Source organism: Haemaphysalis longicornis, unplaced genomic scaffold, assembly GCF_048455015.1.
Source record: "Haemaphysalis longicornis isolate Haplotype H1 unplaced genomic scaffold, Haemaphysalis longicornis Haplotype H1 scaffold_161, whole genome shotgun sequence".
NCBI classification, from domain to species: Eukaryota; Metazoa; Arthropoda; class Arachnida; order Ixodida; family Ixodidae; genus Haemaphysalis; species Haemaphysalis longicornis.
The window spans coordinates 386,845-414,663 of NW_027526267.1; the positions used below are offsets into that span (position 1 = coordinate 386,845).

General features: G+C 45.8%; 1 long non-coding RNA gene across 1 annotated transcript; it reads left to right on the forward strand.

Annotated features, from left to right (window-relative positions):
• The first annotated feature begins 9,543 nt into the window (after positions 1 to 9,543).
• Positions 9,544 to 15,527, forward strand: LOC144166269 (uncharacterized). Its single transcript, XR_013321616.1, has 4 exons — positions 9,544 to 10,002; positions 12,777 to 12,896; positions 15,046 to 15,123; positions 15,211 to 15,527. It is a non-coding gene; the product is annotated as an uncharacterized LOC144166269 (long non-coding RNA).
• The last annotated feature ends 12,292 nt before the right edge of the window (positions 15,528 to 27,819 follow it).

Here is a 27,819-nt window from a genome sequence, read left to right on the forward strand (position 1 = left end):
TGTAACGTCTGGTGCGTCAGTTGGAGCGTTCCCCATGTTTGCAAGGCTTTGCGCCTCCAGAAAACGGTCCGTGACGTCGGCCAGGACACTCAGGGTGGAACATTCGCGTTCCTTCAGGAAGACCATGAGCTTTGGGTGGCAGCAACCGTAGAACTGCTCCGAAATCACCAAATCGCGGAGTCCTACAAACGTTTTTGGATGTTGGCCATTTCCATCCAGTGGTCGAAGTAGCTGGACAGCCTCGCCGCAAACTGCCTTCCCGTCTCGCCGTCTTCGGCCCGAGCTTTCCGAAACTTCTCCTGGTACCCCTGTGCCGTGAATCTGAACCGCTGGAGTAACGCTTTCTTGACCTTGGTGTAGTCAAGGGACTCCTCTGCAGTCATGCGGCCCATCACGGTCAGGGCTTCCCCGGACAAGCACATACTCAGCCCGACGGCCCATTTGTCCTGCGGCCACCCCTGCCCCGTCGCCACGCGCTCGAAGCGCTGCAAGTACGCGTGTAAATCGTCGCGTCTTTCATCAAACAGTGGTAGGAGCTTCTGCGGATTCACGACGGGCACATTCGGGTCGCCTTCGTTCACGGCAGTAACGGCGTTGCTTTGTGATCCTTCTTGAAGACGAATCTTCAACTCCAGGATTCGCATTTCTCGCTCGGCAGCTTCCTCGGCTATCTCGGCAGCTTCCCGGAGTGCCTCGCTCTCAGCTGCCCTCTCCGCACGCTGCTCCGCCCGCTGTGCGTCGATCCACTGGCGAAGTTCCAGCCCTGAGAGACCCAGCTGCGTCCCGATCGCCACAAGCTTCTCGATATCCATGATAGTCTTCAGTGACGTGTTCTCACAGTATTCAAATTTCTGCAGATGTTATGGGTGGGATCCTGGCAGGCTCGCCACTTTTGTTATGAATGGGCCGAGGACCACTCAGGCAGACAGACGAACACTGTTTAACACGTCGGAGTTTATATTCAACAGGATGGAGGACAAGCAAAGGACGAGAGCATAGTAGAGGTCGGGACGTTACAGGCTGGACGGGTTCGGGTCACACAGACGTACAGTCAACAGTCGGAAGGCACACAAAATAACCTCACAGTTCGGAAGGTCTGCTGAAGAAGATAACCCGGTAGCGATTGAGCTCACATTCCGTCGGGATGTGTTGCTGGCGGCCCAACAGCGGGAACGGCACGGAGTGTCAGCAATTGGTGCACCAGTGCCGCGATGACGGTGCGTGGCCAGACGTGCTCTCGAGCCTTGACGGCGGGTATCAACGGTCTTGTTTCGGGTGGCCCGTGTACCAGGCGTCCCACGGGGTCATTTCTCCACGAACCGCGCCCTGTTCCGCCGTTCGCCTACAGCCGTCGTCGTTCGGGACCTCGCGATCACTGCCGCCTGCTCCTCTTCTTTGTCATCATCGCTGTCATTCTGGCTGGCTCACTTGCACGGCCAATCACTCACGTGGCCATTCCTTACAACTTCCCAATTTTGCATTGCACGATGTCAGCAGTGACATAATTGAGATATTATTAAAAACAATTACTATTTTGACTCTGTAGGGCAGATGAGAGAAGAAAAAAGGAAGAGGTAAAAACAACTAACATGTAGCTTTGAGTGAGCGACATAGAAGTCTAGATGGCCTCAAAAATGAGCATATTTATTCCTAAATATCTTCAGCGATACGGCTGTCGTGCACGAGTCGCAATTTACTCTGCAGAATGAGACTGCGAGTATGGCAAAAAAGCAGAAAACTATGACATTTGAAGCAAACCCTAGGTCTCAGTGGGTGGGTAAGGCATTGTGCAGCTGAGCTCAAGGAGACGTGGGTTCAATTCCTGGCAGCGGCGGCCGCTTTTCTGATGAAGGCAAAAAGGAAAATGCCCCTGTGTTCGGGATTTCAGAGTATGTTAAAGATCCTCCGGGGGTCAAAATTAATCCAGAGCCTTGCACTGCGGTGCGCCTCATCGCCTGTTTAACGTTGGCTCGTTAAACCCCATAATCTGGTCGCAGTGGGTCTGTCGTAATGAAGCAACAGTGTTGTTTTCGAATAAAGTTGCATAGATTACATAAAGCATCACTGTAGTTTGGTTCCATCAGACGTAATTTCTTTACTGGACATTTCATTGAACGTGACTTCCATTTACATTTACTTATGTATATATTTGTTTGCAACACTGCTAGCCCTTACAGGTTGCCGCAGGGGTAAAAGGTGAACAATACACAATGCCCACATAAACAACAAATCTAGCTGTCCTTCAAAGTTTTCAGAAGGTTTGCATCTTGGGGACACCTCGAGAGAGAGAATTTCAATCCACCATTGTACAAGAAACAAATTTTTAATAATACGCAATGCATATGACTGAAGAAAAAATGAATTCAATGTCGGGTTCTGTCAAATGGGAGTACTTCGTTACTGTGGATTACACCGTACATGACTTTAACGTAAATTTCAGGTTTAATCAGACGTAACTTGAAGCATATGGATAAGGTTACATCGGACAAATTTTTAACTTTTCACTTTGGGTTACGTCAAACACATCCGGCTAAATGTTTTGCATAGCATGTGTTTTACATTCAGCTTCTTCTGCAACACACCAGCCATACAAAAAAGCCCGACACACTAAACCTAATGTATATTTATGAGTAACTTTAGCAATAACACAGTGTTTATCAATATGGCATGGGTCTACATATTTAATCGAGTAGGTAAATGCATGAAAAATATATAGCTGTCATTCACTAATATTGTGGTCTGCCTTTACAGGATGCATTCCCGATGATCAAAAACCAAGGCTGGCATTCTAGTTATGTGACACTCAGTTCTTAGTTAGGCTGAATGACAGCTTTTTTTTACTTCTACGTTTTTTATAGTTTCCTGTCAACATCCTTACGTGCTGCAGGACAGCACCACATCTTGTACATGAGTTTGGCCTAAACCATTTGAAAGATGTGGTTTATCCATTTTTTTGTAATAAAAACAGGAAGTCAAAGAGGCAACACAAAAGAAAAAAAACTCCCCCTCCCAAAGACATGCTATCGCATTACAATACATAATGGGAATAATGTACAAAAAATGAAACGTGTAATGCAGGAAAATCAAAATGTATGCGTTCACTAGTGTCACAGGGGCATGTGGAAGAATAGTTACGTAAGCAGTGTGCATAGTGCCACTAGAAAGAATAGTATTCAACCAATGCAGGCTGCCGGTGAGGACATATGGGGAAGCAACAGCGGCTTACTTTAAGAACCAGAAAGAAAACTAATGTTGGCTCAATATGCCATGAAATGAAGAACGTTGGGAGTAACGCTTAGGTTCAGGAAAAGAGCTGATTTGAATTGGGAAACAAACTCGCGTGTAGGATAGTATAGTTAGTTACCTAAGAAAAAGTAGACTTGGGCCCGGCTGGCTATGTAATAAGATGAAATGACAACCAGTATTACCAAGGGAACTCGATAGAGAGACGAAGTAAAAAATCTGGGGGCAAAGAATGGACTAGGGTGGCTCAGGGCAGGAGCTGTTGGAGGTCAATGGGAGAGGCCTTCCCCCTGCGATTGACGCTGAGTATGTGTGCACTTGTGTTTTTTCCCAGATAGAATGTACTAGAAAAGCAAGAACTGGCCACAGTCACAAATACAGATCGAAACATGACATAAAAATACCGAATCATGCGCAACCTTCACGTCGCAAGGCAAAAAGTAGATTGGATGCAGCGAGAAAATTGCTACCAATGCGTTTGAACACTGAAAATGAACCTACACTACGCTCTTTCAAAGGCATTACTTTTAAACAAATGCTCCTAATTTGACACGACCGACTAAATGTAAAATTAGCTTAGTTGTGCCTATTAAAGGCTGGCTTTCAGTTTTTAGTGCCTATTGTTTAGCACCTAAATTTTCTTTTTGGTTCTGAAAAGTTTGCTTGGCAAGTGTCAAAGGTTTATCTTGCCCAGAGCTTTTCATTTTCATTTTTGCAAACAAAGCATAATCAATGATAAAAAATTTACGGCAAGGCTGAATATATAGTTTGGCCAGTCAACTTTCTTTAGGGGGACATTAAAGGAACTATTGGAACTGAAGGTTAATTCTGCTTTGTGACCAATGACACTTTGTTTGCCGGGAATAAAAAAAGGAATCTAGCACTTTCTTTATTTCCCTCCCATCTTGCATGATGTAGCAGAATGTGTATGAACTGCCACGTAGTTCTTGGTAAAAGTTAAGCAGGTTTGGTCTCTTTTACAGAAGCTACATGTGTGAACGACCACAGTGAAAGGCAAAGCTGATGCCTAACTTAGTTGCCTATTTGCTGGTTGTAGTACACTACAGTAACGAGAAAAAGATGTTTCATGTACTATACTTGGTCGTTATGTTTTAATGCACCCATAAATTCAAGGCACTTGTATACAGCCGTTGTGAGTGCATCTGTCGGCACTTCAATTCCACAAAAACGCTACGTTCCAATCAGTTATTCTACCGACGCATGGCTGTAAGCATTACTAGTTTTTTATTGTGGTAATATTTGGCACGGAAAACACAGCAAGTATTTCATACCCTGCAAGTTCTTGAGCCGAGAAAAGAGAGCAAAGGCAAACATCTGTATCCGCAGCAGGTAAGAAATGCTGTACATAATGGCTCTGGTGATTATCGGCATAAAATTGAGAGCAATAAGTTACACTTTCTAGCAACTGCAGTTTCGAATATCCACTGCATCATATTTATGGGACATGAAAAAAATTCTTGTAAACTTTGTACCTTAATTGTATTTGCAGAGAAGGATGTTCACGGCATGTTACGTTTGTAAACTCCATTGGCATTACATTTCACCTAGCACCGAAAAAGAAAAGCACTGCACTTTCACTGCTTAAACACACGGATGCAGGAAAAAACAATGTTTAGTCACCCAAACAATAACCCCACTGCACTAGCTTTGTGATCACAACTACAAGCTACAAGAAAAAACTGTACGGAATCCATCGAAGAGGAGGTTTGGAGCAAACAAGTTTTTGTGCTAGCAGGAGCCAGTGCGGCCATGAATTTTGTGGAGAGCTCTACAGCTAGACTATTGTATTGCTGCTTGAACTGCATTGCCACACAATTATTGTTTACTAGTCACTTGTCCACGCTCTTATGGCTATGAAATCGAAAAGACATGAAGGGAACCATTGATAGCATTGGCGACGTCAGATCTAGATTCAACCCATGACAGGTTAATTGCGCCAAATGAAAACGTACGCAACAATTCAATGCACGGCCACGCAGGCGCTGCTGGTTTGGCTCAAAACTACTATGCGAGCAAGCGAAACGCATTTAAATGCGATTGGCACCACGGTCACGCTAGTTTACTCTAGTAACGTTGGCCGCGCTCACGGCGTTTGCTCCGGCCGCAGCAGGCGACGCACGGAGCCTGGAGCAAAGTCTGAGGACAGCGCCCCTGGCGCCCGCGACATGCTGGCGGCGGCGGCGGCGCACAGGCCTAACTACATTGCATCTTTCCTCCATGCTACATTGACTGTGCCATGATTACCTCGCGTGCGTGATGCTTTACGAAATCCCTAATGAGTGCTGTGACAATAAATATTTTTTATTCGCTGAAAAACCAAGGGATGCTTCCAAATATTCTTCACAAGCTTATTCCGCGCAAACAGTAAAATGGTCTGTCAACAATGAGCAAAAAGACAGTCAGTAGTATTACAGTGGCTTCTAGCCAATGTAGTAGTAGGGACCATAGTCAGTAGTATTAACTAGAGTGAACTAGAATACTTGGGCCAAGTATTCTAGTTCACTCTAGTATTAACTCTATGAAAAAGACCGTTTATTTTTTATTAATTTTTTTACAAATATCTGCCATCTTTTGGTAATGCCTACGTTTCGCGCGTTCACACGAAACTTATAACCGAAGGTGAGGAAATTCCTTTCTGCACACTGTCTGCACGTCACAGCCGCGCTGATGGATTAAAGTGCTCTATGACACCGAGGAAATTCCCGGGCAGGGGCACATTAAGCCGGCTACGCTTACACCAAGTAAGCCACTTGTGTAAGGTGTACCCGAATTTCTCCCTGCGCTGGCGTTCCGCATGCAGAGCCCGTGATGCGTTGCTATCAAATCGAGCTTTTTGCGCGCATTTTTATTTGTGTCGCACGCTTCCGCAAAGCGTAGTTCGATCCTTTTTCGGTGTTTTCGCTTTTCGGCCAGTTGACGTGTCACCTGCGAGCAAGAACAGCCTACAGCTATCGAAACCTCGCATTATCGCCCCACAGCTGATTTGGAAATTTTACTAGAAATAGCTACGAGATTACTTTTTTTTGTACAGGTATATTCTCTACCTATTGGTGCAGAGGAGAGTCATTTAAAGGGCTAACCGTATGCGCCAATTTTTGCAAATTGAGCGCAAAGCGCGCATCTCAATGGGGAGTAGTAAACAGCAACAAGCGAGAAAGATTATAACACAACCGCGGGGCCCTGTGACGCTGTCTCCGGCGGTCACCAGAATAGCTGCGTGTTGCTTTGTTGCGCAGCCTCATTTCGCGTCCGTTGTCATGTGCAGGTGTCAACAAGATGTCGACTGTCAAGAGCACCAAATGTGTGCGCAAGCTCGAACGACCGCGACCCCTCCGGCTCAACTCCGACTCGGACGGGGCTTCTACAGCGTCGACAAACGGCCCAGCTAACGGAGTGCTCACCGATTCACCTGGTGAGAAGCATAGGGGCTTTTCCCCGCAGCCTGGCTTTGCGAGAAAAGCTCCTCGAGACATTGGCGCCTCTCTTTCTCTGTTGTCGTTCACTGGCCAGGCTTGCAGTTCAAAACAGGGGCGTTAAATAGCCTGTCTAAAACTAGCGCCGTCATCAGCGCAAATGTGGGTGCGGCCGTTCTCGAATATCTTGCTCATTGCTAAACTTGATAACAGAGACTTGGGAAACTGACTACCGGTACTTTTTTTTCTGAAAATTGTTTTGGAACGCAGCATCAGCTGCAAAGACAGGTATAAAGATTAACGGTGTAAACAAGCCATTAAACGCTCCCAGGGAAAAGCATTGCGGGATGGAACTGTGCTTGCTGTCTAAGCCCTCATTCACATAGCCGTTTTTCACCCCGTCACCGTCTTCCGTCGTGGGCCACGGTTTATTTCTCGCCGAAACTGGTGCGACAGTGACGGGAAGCTGAGCTCTACGTCACCGTCCCGTCAACGCGACGGGACCACGCCGTGGTAAGCCAGCCAATCAGAAAAGAAACTTTCACGGCTAAATTAAGCGAAAAGTGAGCACACGTAAAAATCTAAGCCATTTTCTTCACTTATCGGATTAAGCACGCTCAATTCTAGGCTAAAGTGATCACTAGGCAGAGCACCGTGTACTCTGATGGAGAGCTCCAGTACGAACGCCAGTCGGTTTACGTCGCCTTCGCGGTTTTTTGACGTGGCAGTGGTGTGACGGAGAAGGTGACGGCTGTGTGAATGGGGGCTAAACACTAGGGTTGCCACCTTCCCCCGAAAAAAAAAACCGGACCTTTGGGGGGGGGGGGGGGCAGGAGTCGGGGGGTGGCGTTGTATATAGAATGTTTAATTTGTGTTGAAAAATGATGCCATGTTTTTGGCATGCAGTGCCATTTATTGTAGCATTTTCTTAGAGAGAAACCAACGTAACGTTTGTACTGAAAGCGATTGAGAGCTTGGTTATTGCTCTGTATGTGCTTCACTGAAAAGTAACCGCAATTGCTGACCGCAGCGGCAGCATTTCATTGTTTTGTTCCTCCCTTAGGCCCCCTCTATCTCAGGCAGCGCGCTCTCCCGCGTAATTTCTCGGCTCGCGTGTCCTTGCGCAGCACCTCGACACATATTTATTATCTTAGTTGTTCAATTGACGCTTATAAATTGCCAAACCGGACATAATCACGGCACGAGGGCCAAAAAACCGGCCAATGACGGCGGTGTTCAGTATGGACCGGCAACCGGCCCGCTGTTTAAAAAACCGGTCGGGCCAGTCGGAAACCGGGCAGGTGGCAACCCTAGCTAACACCCGTGCTACAGGAGCATTTTGCAGGCATTTAACTGAAATGTCATTTCACACAAATGACACCTTTGAGCTGTTCAACATTTTTCAAAGGCTGTTGGTTGAAATGCCATTTGAGTGAAAGGAGCACCACCAATGACTTTTGAGGTGCTTAACGGCCTTTGACAGGTGGATCCCTGTTGAAAATTCCATCAACCAACCATCAAGATTCATTGCTGGAAAGGTTGATTGCGTTTGATGGTCGCCTTGGAAAGCTTGATGTACGTAAGAAACTGTAATGGAAGCTGCTGGAAGGAGACGCTGAAAGGTGCTGGCAGGCATGATGGCATGCCTGCCAGCACCTTTCAGCACCTTCCAGCACCTTCCTCCATGCTGGCAGGCTTGCGGCGCAATGGCGGCAGATGTTTGCGTGACGGCAAGCTTGACTGCCGAATTGACGATGGAAAGGCATTTTCTGAATGAATGACGGCAGAAAGCCAAAACTTATACGAGAGCGAAGCGCTTGTAATAACAGAAACATAGCTTTGGCATTGACCGTTGCGAGAAAATTACAAAAGCTGCCTTTTTGAAAAGGTGTTGACGAAAACTTGGCACGCACGATGCGCGATGACGGCAGATGTTCGCGTGACGGCAAGCTTGACTGCTGTACTGATGATGGAAAGGCATTTTCCGAACGAATGCTGGCAGCAAGCCAAAATTCATTCGATAGCGAAGGACTGATATAATAACAGAAACATAGCGGTGGCATTGGGAATTTCGAGAAGAAAAAACAATAACTGCATTTTTGATAAGGTGCTGCTGAAAACTTGGCATATTAGAGAAAAGCTACTTTGATTAGCGCTTCTTTTTTTTAAGCCAGAACTTGGAGGGCTGGTATGAAACTGTATGCCCTTTATTCGCCGTTTTTGGTGTAAGGATGGCAGTGCGGACACTTACGTTGAAAACATGGGCAGCTTTTTTTCGCTGCGACAGGGTCAAACCGTCAAACCGTACGTGTTCATTTTCGCTGCGCTGAGCCCGCGGACAGAACCGTCCGTGGCATGGCTTAAACTGTACGCGGCAGACTACGGGTCTAGCGCTTCGCCGATCCTCTTTAGTTGTAATCAGCTGCCTTGAGACAGATCTAAGCACGGTATTATTACACAACATAATTTTAATTCCGGGTGCGCATGCCATTTCCCTCTATGCCATTTCACTCATAGCTACGTTGGCTTTCGTCGGGGAGAACGGTGATGTGCGATATCTCTTTTAGGTTGAGATAGCTGGCTACACTTCTCAAGGTCAGCCTCGTTTCGGAGACTGGTGCGTGCCCAAGAAGCGGTATGAATGCCGGAATGGGTTATATACGAGAAGCAGTAAACATAACTCACAATATTTATGCATTCATGGGCGATTTAGATTGACAAACCAACTAAATGGCACTTGTTCGGGCTTGATTTCCGATTGTAGCGGTGGTGCAGTGGTAACGGGCTCGTTTTTTGTTGCAAAGTTGGTGGTTCGATCCTCCGGTGGTCTGTTTCTTTTTTTTTTTTTTTGCTGACAGCACGATATGATTTTTTTAAACGAAAAATGTGCCTGTTCTTGGTAGTTTTTAACCAAAAGTGATTTCCCCCAAAGTGATGTCGGAGGTTTATTCCACAACTCAATCGCTCATATACAGGATAGCCCAACAAACTCAACTTTTTGCTGGGTATGGCAACCTTATCTTTCTATTTACATTGCTTTATGTGTCTATGTTCAAGCCAGAATTTGTTTCGACGCATTTTGTTCACTTCGCGCCGTGTATGAACTGCGTTACGAAAACACCAAGGCACAGCCGAAACCGAAACCCCGGCCTCAGTACTCCACTGCTCCATCCAGCAACATCGCCACGCCATCACGCCGCCGCATTCCTTTCTTCCTGGCCGCCGAGACGGTGGAGTTGTACGCGCTTGTCGAGTGGCTTTGTTGTGGTTGTTTTGAAGACAGCGGATTATTGTTTCGACGAAGATATGTCGCCTGTGATTTAAGGTAAGTGACTAGTCAACTTTTTGCACTTTACTTGTGTATTTAACAGGGCAGGGCTCTTCCGTTCCGTGTTAGACGTTTGCGTCGTCGGTTAGCCCTAATGTTTTTTGACAGCGACTGATTTTGAGGGTTACGTAGATCTGCCTTTCGACCGCGGATATTGCGTGCGGGACTAGAAACAGTAGGGCTGTTCGATTTACAGTCCCGGACTCACCGCCGATTCCCTGAAAGCAGTCAGGCATTCGATTTTCTTGTGTATCCTTATGGCTTCGGGGAATCATCGGACTCCGGCGGAATATCCGCGGTGAATTCGAGTCTGTAAATCGAAGAGCCCTATTGTTTGTGCCGTTTGTAGGCTTTTTGTTGAGCGAAGTAGGACCATACTGCTACGTTGGCTAAACGGTTTGGTGCTCGCAACAACCGATCGCCAATACGCGCGGTTGACCGCTCCAGGTTGAGTTCGCAAGTTTTTTTTTTTTTTTTTGGTGGGTAGTTCTTTTTAAGGAATTGCAAATTGTTCTTCGCATCATTTTTCGTACCTGGACTGGAGTGGTACGCTTTAGGTAACTTTTAGCCGAGGCACATAGCAGTCTACACTACACTGCAGGGATTGTCATTTTTCAAAGCGGTCACTCAGAAAAGTGCACTGGTACAAACAAGGCTCTCTGCGTTCAGATTGAGGGTACGATGGCTGAAATTGGCGTCACACTCGCAAGCCCCGCATGTGCAGTGAATCTTTGAGTGTTCCAATCGTTCGATAATCGCATATATGTTTGTGCATGTGCATCAGTAGCACCAAAAACGTTCATTCAACCCGAATTTGCTACCACGTCGAAACTACATGCGTATCGTGCGTCTGGTGCAGTTGGTATAAGCAATGCTGGCCGCACGTGGGGAGCGTTTAAGCACTGCAACATTCACTACCGTCTCCGAATAATTCGCGGCCACGCGTGTTGCTCAGTTAAATTTTGTATTGGGCTCTCATTCTGTGGATGAGTGCACCCCACACAAGAGCAAATGCTTCAAAAAAAAAAAAAAAAAAACATGGGTCTCCTCTGGACTGGTTAAGGCCGAAGGTCTCTTTCTAGTAGCTTGTGTACATAATTGCACAGCAAATAATACACTCTGTTAAAAACACGACTTGATGTAAATAAATATAGTTCTAGAAAATATGCCGCTAGAGAATAGATGGGAGAACAGCCTTTTCTAGATGGTTAGATCACACTGAAAGTTTTTTCTTAATTTTTCAGAAGTGGATAACCTCTTTCTCATCGCAATAATTTTTTAAGCACTGGTTATTGTCATTATTGGCAGTAATGCATTATTGTCATGTTTCAAATTTTGCGGCCTATACCAATGTGTATCATTTTTGAAAATCGTTTCAATGGGTTTGATGTCAATGTGAGCACAACCTTAAATCTGGTTCCCTATGCTTCCCTAAGACATCGCGGCCATTATTAAGGACTAATTAGATTCATGTTTTGAAGGAAAAAAATTGTTGCCATGATATTGACGGTACCAGCTGAAAACATGCACCGACGCATCATGTGGGCTTCAAGCACTGCGTGGGAAGAAGAATTGAACCTGGTTTAAGCTGCAATCACCTAGAAGAGACTTTAGAAACAAAAAAAATTGCTTCACTTGTATTGTTGTTCAGCAGTTCATCACAGCCTTTCCAGCCTCCTTTGGCAGAATTGTTAGGCTGTGTATAGCGTTCCGTGTAGACGGAACGGCAACTGTCACTAAAGTTCCGTCCGGAGGAGACACAACTCGCGTTGAGAGCAGTCTTTCTTGATTTTTACCTATCCAGCAAAACAGCTACCGCTCACTGACTAGCCAGAATCACTGATAATTATTAATCATTATTAATAATTACAGATGATCGGACTAACTCTAGCTCAATCTGGACAGATCTCCAAGTCGCCACCCGACGCCCGCTTCACAATATTTCAGCGAGAGCAGTCGGTCTTGATTTTTACCTAACCGCCCAAACCGCTTCCGCTCACTGACTAGCCAGAGTCACTGTTAATTATTAATCACTGGTAATAATTAGAGGAGATTGGGTGTAACTGGCGATGGCTACGTCGGCCTTGGCTCCAGTGAGCGGGAGCGGCTCGGCCGCGTGAGTAAAAAACCAAGACCTACTGCTCTCATCGCGTGAATTGTAAAGCGGGCGGGAAGTTTTGCTATTACAAAACGCTAACCACGGCCACACACACACACACAAAAAAAATGGTGCGAGAATCGAACCAGGGCCTACAACGTTCGTAGTCAGCCGCGGAACCACTACACCAAATCCCAGAATGAGAAATGGCAGCTAATTGGCTGGTTTTGATTTGGCGTTCAGTCTGGACGGAACTTTAGCAGTTTTTAGCATTCCGGCTGGACGGAACGCTAGGCACTCCCTAATTGTTAAGGCAACGTTATCATCATTTAGGTCTGCGCTTTGTCACAGAATCATGGAAGCAATTTGCATTATAGCAATGAGAGAGCTCATCTCGGCACCTTTTTACGAATACATGAACTGGTCATAATGAACGGCATCTACTTCCAAAGAAAGAATTGAGTTAGAAGCTTGATCGTTAACATTGTCACTATGCTGTGATAGTCACTTCGGCCATCCTTACATCCAGGTAATGTGGTATTTTAACGTTCTCATATTTTCGCTTGGAGTGTGAAGAACACCTTGCTCGACACCTTAATATCGCATTTAGAACTTTGAAGGATTAAGGCTAATGCAACTTGCTTGTTGTTTGCCACTCGCTTCTATTTTGCAGGCTACTGACTGTTACACCTTGCAGTGGAGATCAGCTGGCATGCCCTACTTGGTGGATGGACCTATCTGGATGGACCTCTCATCAGATGTCACTGGCTGTTTTTCAGGTTGGTTACAATAGGTGAGCACCTAGTTCTATACAATTGTAGTGCAATGCTATGGCGTGCACTGTGAAATTCAGTTACCAGAACTTGCCTAATTTGACCGAGAGTGCAGTGCTTTGGTCTTCCAATAGCACTGTATATATATGCTGGTCGGCATCTTCATTTCAGCAATTCATTGCTCTCCGAGTTTGGAATCAGTGAGTTTGGATGTATTGTATTTAACGTCTTTATGTATTGTTTAAATGAACCTTTGCTGCCATTGTACATTGGACTGCTGAAACACAAGCACGAAGGTGGGAGTTCTTAGTAAAAAAGAGAACTAGGATGCACATGATGCAACATTTAGAAGTGACACAGCTGCTTGATATCCCCCCTTTCGTGCAGCCCACCGAATGCTCCTCTCCGCCTGTGAGAACGATAGCTCTCTTTTCCTCCGCCGCGTCGCCTGTGGTGCACGCTATCGGTGATGCGGTGGCGTCAATTCGGAAAGTGGCCACACAATCAGCCATCCGCGCTACAGTTCTTGGTTGGGCTGTTGTGTTATTGCGCTTCATGCTTCACTTGAGACACCTTGCTGAACAGGCTGCAATCACATATTTACGTGGAGTAGATGCATGGTCCTTAACATGGGATTGCACTATTCAGCTTGTTTTACTGGAATTTTCGATTCTGTAGCGTATTCGTGACCTTTGGGCTTTTTCTGAAGGAACTTGGGGCTGCTGATGACGACAGGCGAAAACATCAAGGTGGCGTGGGACAGCTTAATTTTTTCCAGGTTCGGCTCAATGTGCGATCAGCTTAGGAGCCAAACTGGGTTCACAAGTGACAACTTTTATTGGATCTTAAAGAGGGCCTTGAGAACAAAACAGTCCCTAACTTTCTGCATTCCATCAAACATCCCCCTTACTCTCTTTAGAAAATTTGTTCTAAGGTTCTTAATGAGGTGGTTTGGTCAAATAAAAGGAACGATGGGTCATTTTGCTGCGCTGGATGTAGCAAAACATGCTGATGTTGTAGTGTGTTGTCAACCGAAATGCCTAGGAACATGGCGCTGTTTGTCTGGTGGCTGTCTGTGACAATACGGATAATGATGAACCCTACCTCTTACACAGTTGAGCACACTAAAATTCAGGTTACGGAGCCGGTCATGCTTCCTGTTCCCGGTAAAAAAATACCCTAAGGGGATAACGTCAGCCGTGGAAAGCCCCCGCAGGACAAACCAGAGGAGCCTGCAGGCTATTTCAGTGGCACCGCCGGTTCAACGTTCACAGCTTGTATCACGGCCGAAAATATGTCGACTTGGCAGCCATAAATTACTTTTTCCTGTATTGACATTTCGTCAGTAATCAGGCTGCAGTATGGTTCTTTTAGTGACCGCACGCTTTGTCCCTCCACTTGAAGCCGTTCCTTTATTAGGTTTATTACTCGAGTCTCTTGCAGAAGGTCCGACAAGATTTTTAGTGTGCTTTGACAAGGCAGCTTCAGCAGTTTTTTGCCCCTCACATGTTCGTATCCTTTACAAGAAGTCGCCTTCCACAACACTTTGCCGCAACGTGGGTTCCTGTCTAGTTAGCGCGCCTTATCACTATTGATAATCTGTTCCATGGCAAATTTGGCACACCCGTTCTCCTTCTTGTGCGGCTTCCGAAAGGGTCTTTAGTGCTTGCACAGCTCGGTTGTCCTCATAGTATTCAACTTTCTCTAAATTCATCACAAGTTTGCTGAAGTTTTTGCAAGCGTTCGTTTAGTCTGCACTTTCATCTCAAGACTGTGTGCGTTTCTTTTCGTCGCTTCAATGCATCCAACCAGGTTAATGTCATCTGGCCTTCTTCACTTTTCAATTTAACGTGTTCCTAACCTTCAACACACTCGCCTGAAGCTACATTTTTTTGCGCCTGGTATTCGCTGGCTGCGCTTTGAGCATAGAATTCTTCTAGACGAGGGTGTTTTGCTTCTTTCCCACCTGCTGCTAACGCATGTTCTCTTGAAATTCTCGGTTGCATGCATGCACGCTTGCATCTTACTAAAATCCTTTCCCGGGAAAGGCATTGCCACCATGCGATGCCTTTTAGAGCAGTGCCGGTCAAGAGCACCCTTCCATGACCTGAAGGGAGTCCTAGCAGGATGGTTTCCACTTAATTTGTTGAAAATGTTCTTTTTCTGCAGGCTTTCTATTTTTATGGCAAAGAGGAAGGGCAGAAGCAAGGGACCACATCGTAGTGACCATCTCAGAATGTTAAGGAGGTATGTGAAATGTGAATATACATTTGTTTTGAGTTGATCTGGATTGTATAAGCTTTAGTGTGTAACTCAGTTTTTTTTTCTTTTCAGCTGCCCACCTGTTCGAAGATAGTCACCGTATTTGATATTTAATGATAATATATTCAACGTTAAAACCAAGTTTGTTTTGTGTAATATTTTTAAGCACCCCAGCACACACATCTAAGCTCTCATAAAATGGTTAAGTTTTCAGATCATTGTAGCAGGATAGCAGAAAAATGATCACGACATGAATGGACAGAGCAAAACGCATATGCAAGCTTACTTATTTGCTGCAAATCTTATTTTATAAATTTATTCGCAAGAAATGAAACCAGTTTTTAATTAGCATTGCATAGCATCTTTCCTTTTCATGTCGTCAACATTTTTTGCAATTTCGCATATCTGCCGTCATACTGTCACCCGAGCTGCCAGCATCGACGCTACCATTGCCATCAGCTACCGACGCACGCCGTCATCCATCACCCTGCCAGCATGCAGTCATCTGCCATCATGCCATCATTAATTCCATTACCATAATCCACCATGTTGATTTTTGATGGATTCCATCAACTCCACATTTTCAATTGGGATGGTCATAGTCTGTGCGCAGTTTCCGTATGCCGTAATTACAAGAACAATTATTTACGAGTAAAATGCAGCGTTTAAAGTGCACGGTCTTCATACCTTTTCACTGGTTTTTGTTCTGTATCACTTTCTCTACGATTACAAGGTAACTAGCACTCCCAACACTGACAGTGTGAAAAAAGAAACAAGAAACTGGCTGTTTTGTGCATGTTTTGTGTGGTGCATTTCTAGAGCGTTATCAAATTGATTGCTAATAATGGTTTTCCTGCCCATTTGAACTCCAAAATGCAATTTTTTTTAAGAATGGAACGGCAGCAATGGCGGCGCCAAAACATGGCGGGTGAATGCGGAAACTTTATACTGCCTTTGAGAATGGTCGTGTAGCTTGGCGGAACACTTTCCATATCATGCGGCATTTGAAATTTCGAAGGCCATTCGATTGCAGTGTCCTGTAAAACGGTTGTGCAGCACAGGTATATGGCAAGAGCGATAATTTTTATCATTTCTGTAGTGAGCTGTTTGTACATTTTCTTTTCTCTTGAGCCGCTCAGCATCATAGAATGAGTTGCGTACCAACTCTCCTCCTCTGTTCATAAGACTGGCTTCAACGGTCAGTTTTTGTTTGTGTTCAGAAACCTGTGGGCAGCAAAGGTGTGATAAGCCCCGTGGACTTATTGGTGCGAGGATGAACTGAGGTGCATCGCGGGCGTACACTGCTGTACTCTGTGCTGTGGCTCATAGCCATTGCTGCAAGGTGTGCCCGAATGCTTATACGGTTACATGCACTGGTATTGTGAAGGTGGAGCAGCAAGATGGGATAGCGTTTGCATCGTTGCAATGACTTCCAACGCTTTGTTTAACCAATCACTCAGCAGAGACAGTTTAGCTCATTTTTTTCCGTCTTTCGTTCGCACTTAAGGGGGCACACTGGTCTTAAATGAACTTTTAATTTTCAACTAAACTTTGTGAAACTTGTCAATCTTGCTGCTTTTCCCCCGCTGACGTCGAATATGCCACTATCTCTTTGAGTCAGCCAATTAGTTCCCAAGATTAGTGGAGATAATTACCCCTTTTTGGAGGAACGATAGACAAAACAGTGTTGCTCGTAAAACTGTAATCTTTGTATTTTCCAATAATATGAACCCTGGTGAGTACAAAAAGAGAAGCACTTTTTTTTTATGCACCGCTTGGAGCTAATTTTACAACTCATTAAGCTTCGGTGTATGAAATGGGCACTCAAAATGGTTCCTTGCCACTGGTGCCACCACAGTTTACTGAGCTGTAACATTAGTTCCAAGCAGTGCATCAAAAAACTGATTCTCTTATTGCATTTACCAGGGTTCGCAGTATTTAAAAATAGTATTGGAGCAACGCTGTTTTGCGTATTCTTCCTCCAAAAATGGCTAATTATCTCTTATTACCTTGGGAACTAATTGACTGACTCAAAAAGATAGTGGCATATTCGAAATCAGTGCAGAAAAGCAGCAAGACTGACAAGTTTCACAGAGTTTCATTGAAAATTAAGAGAAGGTTTTAATACCACTGTTCTTAAAGGCGAACTGCGCTCGAGTTTCACCTCAACCAAATTTATTTTTAATGCATAGAGTAAGTATCATCAAATCAGCTGGGACACGAGTGGTAGCCTCGTGAAACACCTCTTCAATTAGTCAGAAGCGTTTAAAAAAAGCTCCGCCGCAGACCACGCTGCGTCTGCCGGCGGATCGCATAAACACCCATGACGCGCCTTTGACGTTTCAGCCGACGGGGGATTCTTCCTCTGGCCAGCCACACACCTGGAGAACCGGTTGAGCTCTGCTGTGTATGCTTCACTTATTTGCTGCCCCGTGTGCGTGTAAAGCTTGTCCGGACTTTCTCCCGAGCGGCTGATCGTCCGGCCGCTCTAGGGTGGCTGCAACGTCGCTGCAATGGCCGCGCTGTCCTCGGTTTCGGTTTCGAAATCGCTGATTTTTGCTAACCGCTTGCGGCGTCACGCGCGTACTTCAGCTGTTGTATTTTGCATGTTGCTTTCTTGTTAAGCAGACTCTACGGAAATAGGGTTTTCAGGAGGCCGAAATTTCGACTGCAGGTAGCCTTTAAAGGGACCCAGAAAAGCTTTGTGAAGGTGGCAATCAAATGCATTCAGGTGGTAGAACACATAACAGGGGATTTTTGAACCAAGTGTGAGCCCCATACGTTGTACGGATAATTTGTAAACAATTTTTGAAGATCGCTTTTGTCAGCCGATGAGCGCGACGCCGCAGCGAGCCGACCGCGGCTGACGCAACGCCGGTTGCGGCTGACGCAACGGCGAGGCGCCCCTCTGATTTGGCCGATCGTCGGCCGCTGGCAACCTCACTCTCTTCCTCCTTCCTGCGCGATCCCGAGGCAATTGACGCCTCGGTTCCGAGGCGTCAATTGCCTCGAGGCGATCTGAGGCGATCCCGAGGCGATCCCGAGGCAATTCACGCGTCAATCCCGAGGCGATTGACGCGTGCCGAGGCGCAGGAATGTGGCTAGCGGAGAACGGAAGTCGAGCGTCGCGATGTCACATGGCTCTTCCCAGTGTTTCCAGCTGCTTTGAAAGAACCAGAGAGGGAGGAGGAATCGATCGGCAAGGGGGGAGAGGTGCACTTAAAGGGACACTGACACAAAAATTTTGCATCTTGTTTTTTTTTGTTGCGATAAGTAGCTAGTGAGCTACTTATAACCTGTAGAAACCTCATTTGCTTCAGCGTGCGACGGTTGTTTAATTAGAGGCATTTTCAATGCGGCCAGTCGCAGTTTCGGTTTCAGCGAGTGCCGCGAAACGATGGATTTTGTGGATTTTGTGTGAACAAAGCTGACCACGTGACCGTCGGAGGGATATCACAGTTACAGAGCACAGCCGCCGTAGCACTGTCGAATCCGCATCGACGGCAGTTTCTGCGAATGCCCCCCCGTACTGATCTCGTGAGGCGCCTAATTAAAAAGCGACCGTGGATGTGACGCAGGCGCTGCGAGTGCAAATGCTACCGCGGCTAACGAACGACGCGCGACGCTCGAGACGGTGGGTGGCAAGACGCGCGCTGGGAGCAGCCGGCCGGTCTGCCTACAGGTCCGCCTACAGATGTGTTCGGCTTAGCACTGCGGCGGATATTCGAGTGCCGCTCTCGTAAGCGGTGCAGATGACAATTTTTAATGCAACCCGCCATGGCATCATTAACTCCTTTCTCATGTAAGCCACCATGGTCGGGACTTTGGGACAATTTCGTGCAGCGGTAACAAGCTATCACTCGAGCTACCTGCGCCGGCGTGGGCCACTTCGCGGCCGTGGCCGCCGCCTGCACAGCGACCGTGCGACTTGCTCAGTGGGCTTTTCGTGCCTCCAGCGCGTTTCCGCATCCAATGGTAATAAACAGTAATAGAAACAGAGTGCCTGGAATCGTTGTAGAACTTTGGTCGCGGCCAGCTGCCCGATGAGCTTACGAAATCACGGCGCCTCCGCCGCCAACGATCGGGTCGTTCGTTCTCGAGAGCAGAAGCTCCGCCCTCCGGCCCTCCGATTGGAGCGGCGAGCCGGCAGTGCGGAAGCGGCAAACACAAACTCGTGACGTGTTTGGATGTTGTTTATTTACACTTGCGCGGGTGGATCTGTTGGCCGCTCGGTTGCGTTTCGCACACTTCAAAATTGATTTTAAATATGTTCTAGGCTGTATTCACCGCCGATATTTTGCAGATGATGTATATGTGTTCCCACCAATCTATCTCCGAAGTTATGTCGCCTTCAAAATTTTGTGTCAGTGCCCCTTTAATTGCTTCTGGCGCAGCTAATACTGAATTCAGATCAATAATTCCAACGGCATTGCATCGCAACATTGGTACTGCCCGACAATAAAGGCCTTTTGTAACGTTCACAAAAGGCGTTTCTGGGTCCCTTTAAAGGGACCCAGCAGAACTTCCGATTGAGGCTTTCATCTCCGTGCCTGGAAGCGCTACGGAAGCTGCAGCTATCGTCAGCACAGAGCGGCAGTGCGGGATTTGCTCTTGGCTGCAGATACGCCTTCCAGTTTTTACTTTGCTTCTTTCGCGTTTTTGTTTGAGAGGGATTTTCAAATGCGTTGCGACAACTGAAAGGAAGCTGGCCAATAGTTGCGACATTGCTCGAATGACGTTATTCAGCACTAAAACAACGCGAATACCGGTAAAAAGAGAAGAATACTTTGAGCGAGTTTACCAGTAATCTGACGGGCTTGATAATTTTGGGCTGAGGTACCTTGTCGGCCTGTATTCAAAGTTATACGATATTTGCACGATTCTAACGCGCCCCCCAATTGTGACGTGCAGGTGATTTCACGAGGAAAAATTCGATCAAAATGCTTCAACTTGATTCTGCCCCGAAGATTAAAAATTGGGCTTTAGAAGGAGTTTATGTCAGTGTTGCTGTCTGCTTTGAAGCCGATTTCGGCTTTGAGCCCAATTGTAACGCGCACACAAACCTTAAGGCTAATTTTGGCAAAAGAGGGTGCGTGTTAGGATCGAGCAAATACGGTAATTGTGCTTGTTGGCTAGATTCTGAAAGCATTGCAGATTTATAAAAAGTTGGAAAAAGTGTTGCGGGATCACATGGAGCTGCTCCTTGCATAGGAGGGAAACGGTCCTTGTGATGGAAGCGAACACTTGCGGCCATGTAATGTCGCAAGGAAAACCAGCGTGGACTACTAAGCTTCGTAACTGTGACTGCGAAGATGAGGTTGGTGGTGTCTGATGGACGGAATAATAGTACCTGCAATTCATTTCAAGGCTGCGCAGAGAAATGCCGATTGCAGCATCCATGCAGTTTCTTCTCCCTCAACTGGTGCTGCTAATACTCTTGTCACACGGCAAATCTGGTGTCATTCAAAGTGAATGACATTAGCTGTTAATGACATTCGGTTCGGCCGTGCGGGTCTACGCGACGAAACAAATGTCATTTGATTGTGATAGCCGTGACGATTAGCGAGCTCGCAAAACCGCAAAATTATATTTTTGAAGCGCATGTAGAATGTTTTCACACATATTTAAAACAAGAACATAACAAAGGAATATTTTTTAAAATAAATATAAGAAAATAACCGGTTCAGGTGACATCAGTAGACATCACAAGCCGAGACAAGTCTGCAAAAAATCCGTATTAGGGTAGCGCGCGCATGGGGGATGAGATTTTCTTTTTTGTTAGTACTTGTGTGTCTTTCCTTATTTGAACAACAACACAAAGAAAAAAATATATGTTCACTGACAGTTTTTAGAAACGGTATTCTTTGGTTTTTTACTGAATTTTCCTGTCTAGGGATGTGCCACTGCAATCGAGGCTACTCATTTTGCCTCTAACTGAGGCCCGGGATATCAGTTAGCCGCTAAATGTCATTCGGTATTCTCGTGTGGCGCCGAATTAATGAAGTGGGCTCGGCGAAAGTGCAACGAACGGGATGCTCAACATGAGGCCTGTCTTCTTGTTGCAGATCCTGCTTTTGCCTTCCGCCGCTGTGTTGGAATCGTCAGCGACTATCGAAGAACGGACTTGCTGGTTTCCGTGTGTACCCCAGTATGAAACAGTGATAATCACGGAGCGAGCGACGCCCCCTTCCGAGGTGTGACGTCAAGGTTCCACACTGCTTTATCTTCGTACCCTGCACATCGGATCGTCAGTGGGCTCGGCAAAAGTGCAACGAACGGGATGCTCAACATGAGGCCTGTCTTCTTGTTGCAGGTTAGCCTTGCTTATTGCTATAGGAGCGATGAAAGATGTCTTGTTGTTGTGCCAAGCCCACGTACGTTGATGGTAATTGTCTGTGACTGCTTTCATGCTTGCAAACTGTTGCTCTGCGGCGACATTGAACTTAATCCAGGCCCAACTGTTGAAGAAATGCTTCAGTCGCTCCTGGCAGGCCAGCGGGCTATACGGGGCGACTTGGCTGAAGTTAAAGATAGGCTTTCCAAAACTGAGAAGGCGGTACAAGACTTCAACGTAAAGTTCATTAACCTTGAGGACAATGTCAGGGAGCTGACTGTCAAAATGAATTCTTTCGTATCTCTTGGTGGCGATGTTATCAGCGTTCATGATGCTCTGAAACAGTGTCAAGAAAAAATAGTCGAACTTGAAGATAGGAGCCGAAGGTCAAATTTAATTATATTCGGCATTCCGGAACCACCTGGCGAAACAGAAGAGCAACTGCGGCACAAAGTTATCCAGGAAATGTTTAAGAATAAGCTCCGCATTGACTCCAAATCCGTTGGCCGTATCCATCGACTGGGTAAATCGTCCCAGAACCGTCCTGTCATTTTGTATTTTCAAGATTACTTGGAGAAGCAAGCTGTGCTTAGCAATAAGTTAAGGAACATATATTTTTGTAGATAATGACTATTCTTCTGAAACGCTGAGAAAGCGAAAATTACTTTGGAAAAGTGGAAAGGCAGAAAGAGACGGTGAAAATAAGGTTTTCCTTGTCAGCGATAAACCTGTGTGTTGATAAAAGATATTATGTGTGGGACGATGGAACTAAATCGTGCATCGCTTCGCAGAAGATAAACGCTGAACCGACTGCATAGCAATCGCTGATTAATGTCAGTGCTTGCGTATAATATGACTGAACGCCAGAAGTATAGTAAACAAGATTGATAAATTAGAGGCACTCTTTCTTTCTTATGACCCAGATTTTGTTGTCATTACTGAATCATGGTTGCACGCTGATATAACTGACGATGAAACTTTGCCACCTGGCTACAACCTGTTCAGAGCAGATCGAGGATCAAGGGGTGGCGGAGTAGCCGTCGTCGTGAAGGATGTTATAACGGCGACAATGGCTGATCAAATTCCGGATCATGAAAGTTTATTTTTAAATGTTTATTTAAATGGTCATTCATTTTTGCTTTGTGCTGTTTATCGTCCTCCTGATGCAGTGTATTCATTTCTTACCCAAGTGTATGATTATCTGCTTCCTTATCGTGACCGCAATATTATACTCACTGGTGATTTTAACTTGCCCATAATAAATTGGCAAAGACCTTTATATGAACAATATCAGCCGAATAATTACATTCTGAATGTTCTTTTTGCTTTCAACCTTAACCAATTAGTTCGTGAGCCAACCCGTGAGAATAGTATTCTTGACTTTTTTTTTTGCCAGTCAAGAATTTTCGAATGGTGAGCTCACTTTTGAAACTGGTATATCGGATCATCGCCTCTTGTATATTTGTTGCGACTTGAGCAGTGTGCAAAGTCGAACTTCGCTGTCTGCTTCTACTGTTAAAGACTTCCACCGTGCTGACGATGTGTTTATTATAGACTACCTAGAGATTGAATTAGGTAAACCAGTTAGTGAAAACGTACCCTGTTTGTGGACAAGATTTGAAACTTCAATCAAATATTGTGTGACAAATTTTATCCCCTCAAGAAAAAAGACGTCGAATCGAAGAAATCCTTGGATCAGTCGTGAAATTTTGCATATAAAACGGAAGTTGAAGCGACTCAGAAGCAAACATTGTACAAACACGCAGATGTTTCGGGTGTTAAAGCAATCTCTAGCTCACATGGTTAGTGCAGCAAAGACACATTATTTTATTGTAACACTCCCAGGGTTTATAAGGAGTGATCCTTCTAGATTTTGGCACCATCTAAGGAGAAAAAGAAAAAGGTTGAAAAAATTAAAAAGAACGAAGTTGTTATTACGGAGGGTGAACAAATAGCGCGAGAATTCAATCAGTATTTTCAAAGTGTATTAACTCTTGCTTCTACTCCGACGAACCTTGTTTACGATTTTGACATTACCACAGTCCCAGAAATTCCCGTCTCTGGAGTGATAACCATGCTTCGTAAGCTTAACATCAGAAAAAGCCCTGGTCCAGACGTCATTCCTAATGCCTTTTTACGACGCTTTGCGCTGCAGCTAGCCGAGTTCTTAACTAGGATTTTTCAGGCTTCTTTGTTATCTAGTCAAATTCCCGAAGTATGGAAATGGGCGCGGATAAAGCCAGTTTATAAGAAAGGAGACAAGTTAAAAGTGTCCAATTATCATCCGGTATCCATTACGTGCGCTTGTGGCAAGCTATTGGAGCATATAGTAGCCGGTTACATTCAAAACTTTTTAGCCGAAAATAACGTCTTATCTTCCCTCCAACATGGCTTTCGGAAAGGTCTCTCTACTGTCACTCAATTGGTAACAGTTGTTCATGAATTTTCTAAGGTACTTGACAACGCTGGGCAAGTAGATGTTGTGTTCGTTGACCTTTGTAAAGCGTTTGACAAGGTGTCCCATAGCAAGCTGCTGTCTAAGCTTACGGAGATCGGTCTTCCCGCGTATTTGGTTAACTGGGTTCGTGAATACTTAAAAAATAGGATGGAATTTGTTGATGTTGGGGAATGCGTTTCTGATGCTCTGTCTGTCTCATCTGGAGTGCCTCAGGGCAGTGTGCTGGGGCCCCTTCTTTTTCTACTTTACGTCAATGATTTGACTGAAGTGGTTTCTGGTCCGGTTTCTTTGAAATTGTTCGCTGATGATTGTGTTTTGTTTATGAACGTTCGTTCTGAAAGTGATCAGGCTATGCTACAGGAAGCAATTGACAGTGTTGAACAATGGTGTAAAGATTGGGATATGGAAATTAACTCGCAAAAAACAGTCTTTTTAAGAATAACGCGTAAAACGTATCCCAGAGTTTTCCAGTACCACCTTCACGGCTTCGCAATTTCAGAAGTTTTATCTTATAAGTATTTAGGCGTTACTTTTACTCAAAATTTGACATGGTCCCAACATGTTTCCGACATATGCGCATCAGCCTTTAAAAAGTTATGTTTGTTAAGGCGAAAGCTTAAGCATTCTCCGTGTAATGTTAAGCTCTTAGCCTATCAGACTTTCATCAGGTCAAAACTTGAATATGCGTCTGTTGTGTGGGACCCGCAAACTAAAAAAGATGTCAACCAACTTGAGATGCTCCAAAGAAGATGTGTTCGTTTTATTTATGGCAAATACAGACGACAAGACTCCCCTTCGCAGCTCATGACCAACAATAATATCCCGACACTAGAAACAAGAAGGAAACTAAACCGTCTACTGTTTCTTCACAATATACCGACCAAAAAAGTTTCGTTGCCTCTAGCTACATTCCTTAAAGGGACACTGAAGTGAATTTGTCAAGCTCCCGTTTTTGCTTGCACTGCGTAGACTGGCTCAAATTAGCACACTTCTCATCGTTTATCCGGTTGACAAATCGGTAATTATTTTACAAAGCGCGAAAGAAGAAAAACTACCATGCGCAGTTTGCGGCGGCCGCACCAACTAAGGCTGTGACGTTGGGAGGAGGGGCGCCGTGATTGGACGATGCCCAAGCTTAGCAATCAAATAAGTTCCGGTTTCGGTTTCGGTTCTGTAAAACATAACCAATGGCGTTCTTGGACGGGCATTCTCAATATCTCAGTAATCATCGTACCGCACTTCTGCCATGTTGTCGGCTGTAAAATGCACAAGATAAGCCTCCCAGGGCGGCTTGTAGTCGTAGCATTCACTAGCCGAGACCTACGCAGTGCATGAACGCCCTCCGCGTACCCGCAGACGCCCAAATGTCATGCGCTTTTCCCCCATATTTGGAGCTTGCCTCCCTCATGCCTGTATCGTAAAAAGCGTGTTCGCACCAGGCCAAGGGTCTGTTCATTCTGGCCTGTGCCCACTGCGTGCAAGCAGTCGGTGCTTATGGCAACAGCACGCCAACGAGAACTCGCTAGCGCGCCAGTGCCAGCCTGCGCGCGTTTTGTGAACTAGTTCGTGTAGCCATGAACGTTGCGGCCCAAAAAAGGTGAACTCAATATAGAAAACATCGGCGGAAAACAAAAAAGTTAAGATACAAAAAAAAAAGCACGAACCCGCGGGGATTCGAACTCCTGACGTGCAAAACACCAGCGGCGACATACTCAGCACCCCAAACCACTGCGCCACGAAGCGGGATGCGAAAGCACTGCTGTACAACCGGTGTACAACCGGTTGTACACCGGTTGTACACCGGTTGTATATTGTACAACCGGTTTACACTTTTATTTAGTTTTGGCATTTTAAGCAGCTTAGTTGACTATTTGTTGTACTGCGCTCGTGCAGTAAGCGTCGCCCGAGTTTCCACAGTAGCTCACGTCTAGCAATTGCATTTCGTAGACGGAAAAGCGTTCGCAGATAAGTAGTCGTGCTCCTGACCGCTGTGCTTGTTCGCCCAGCGCAAAAAAGTGCTTCCCGCGCCCTAGTTTTACGCTGTACGGTAAAAATATCAGTTGATTTTATTTCCTTAGTACCTATATTGACTTCGCTGACTCTTCTCCTGCCTTCAAGATGCCTTATATTTTCCTACTGGCGTACCAGTCAGCGAAGCGTCGCATGTGCGCTTGTGCAGCGCTTGTGTGAAGCGACCTTGACTTGGAGCTAGATACAGTGTACAAACAAACCAAGTAAAGAAAGGCACATTCTTCCATTCACAAACGTGTCCTGGCTTCGTTTCAACTAAGCGAACGAATTGCGACCAAGCAATTTTTTTTAACCTTCTTGATTGCGACGACCCGCCGGCGGCCGGCGGACGAAACGCTGGGCCGACTGACTCTGTCTGAAGGCCGGGGAGCCGTGCAGTAGCGCGCAGCCAATTGCCAGCTCATCCCCTCCTGACGTCACACGAAAACGCCACAGAAAATGGGCGAGCGTAAAGAGAGGAGGACAGCATTTTCGAATTAGTTTTTCTAGTAAATAAAATCGCGTAAACGCGCCTAGAGTGGACGAAACATGGCCTGGGGACTCCGGACTACAATTTGCGCTAGTAATCCCGCAATGTTTACATATCACTTCAGTGTCCCTTTAAGCCCTTAACCACGAGAAGAACGCGTCACACACGAGAGCATGCTCTAGAGCCTATTTTCGCAAGGACTAGTTCATTTAAAAATAGCTTTTTCCCGCGTACCATAAAAGACTGGAATTTACTTCCTGAGTCAATTCTAGCAGCTGACAATTTTGCTAGAACATTGGAGCAGCACTTGTCACGTTGAACCGATGGTATTGACGCAATACACTGATGGTGTATCAGTGTGTTGGTACGATTGATATTGCATTCTGATCGGCTTTATGATGTATATTGTTCATGTGCTGGTTTGTTTTATGTTGTTTCCAGGTAGTGTTGCGTTTTTTTTTTGTTGTTGTTGCTGCTGATACCGAGTAGTGACCCTTGTATTCTTCACTTGCCCCTCCTGCTAGGGCCATTCTGGCCTGCAGTATTTTGAAATAAATAAAAAAAAAATTTACAGTGAATGACATTTGCTCCAAACGTCATTATATCTGCCATGTGACTGGGGTATATAACTTATTCTAGGCCAAGCACTTGTGACGCCGTCCAGCTGCCCTCAGAAGTGCTGTTTCCCATTGTGTGTTGTCTGTACTTCGTGACCTTGTTGGTATGAGCAGTATAGGTAATCATAACCTCTTGCCAGAACAGCAGCTGATAATTGAATGGATGCGCTACGGGAGAGTGTTCAGGTGAAATAAGGAGGCTGACACTAGAATGAGTACTCGGTGCAAACTACGCAATGGGGTGTGAAGGAAACAGGTGCCAATGGTGACTGTAGTTCTATATGTTTCCACTGAATCGACACAGTACTGTGCCAGTTTTGTGATACGAGTTTTCAGGCTGTCCGTTGGGAAGAGTGATGAAATAGGACACTTGCACGTCAAGTTGAAGCTTTGCCCTTCCCTGTAGAACCTTGCTTTGCCTGTCAAAAGAGTATTTGTTACCGCTTCTGCCGTTTCCCATATTCGTGGATGTGCTCCTCAGGTGTGGGCTCTGTTTTCAGAACCGTCTGCCTTCCCAGAAGAGGAGGTGGTCAGGGAACTGGAGAGGCTGCACACCTCTGTCAACAACGGGAACTTCGATGCCACCCTGTCTGCCCAGATTGGGTCTCTCTGCGCCATGCTCGCGGCGAAAGGGGCCTCCATGGACAGCGCCAACCGAGGTGCGCTTGTTTTTCTCTTGGGCCAGTACTACGTTGAGGCTCTTGTCAGCAGTCAGCTACAGGGCATTGGGCCTCTTGCGTCGTGGCTGTCAATGAGTGGTGGAACGGCTCCT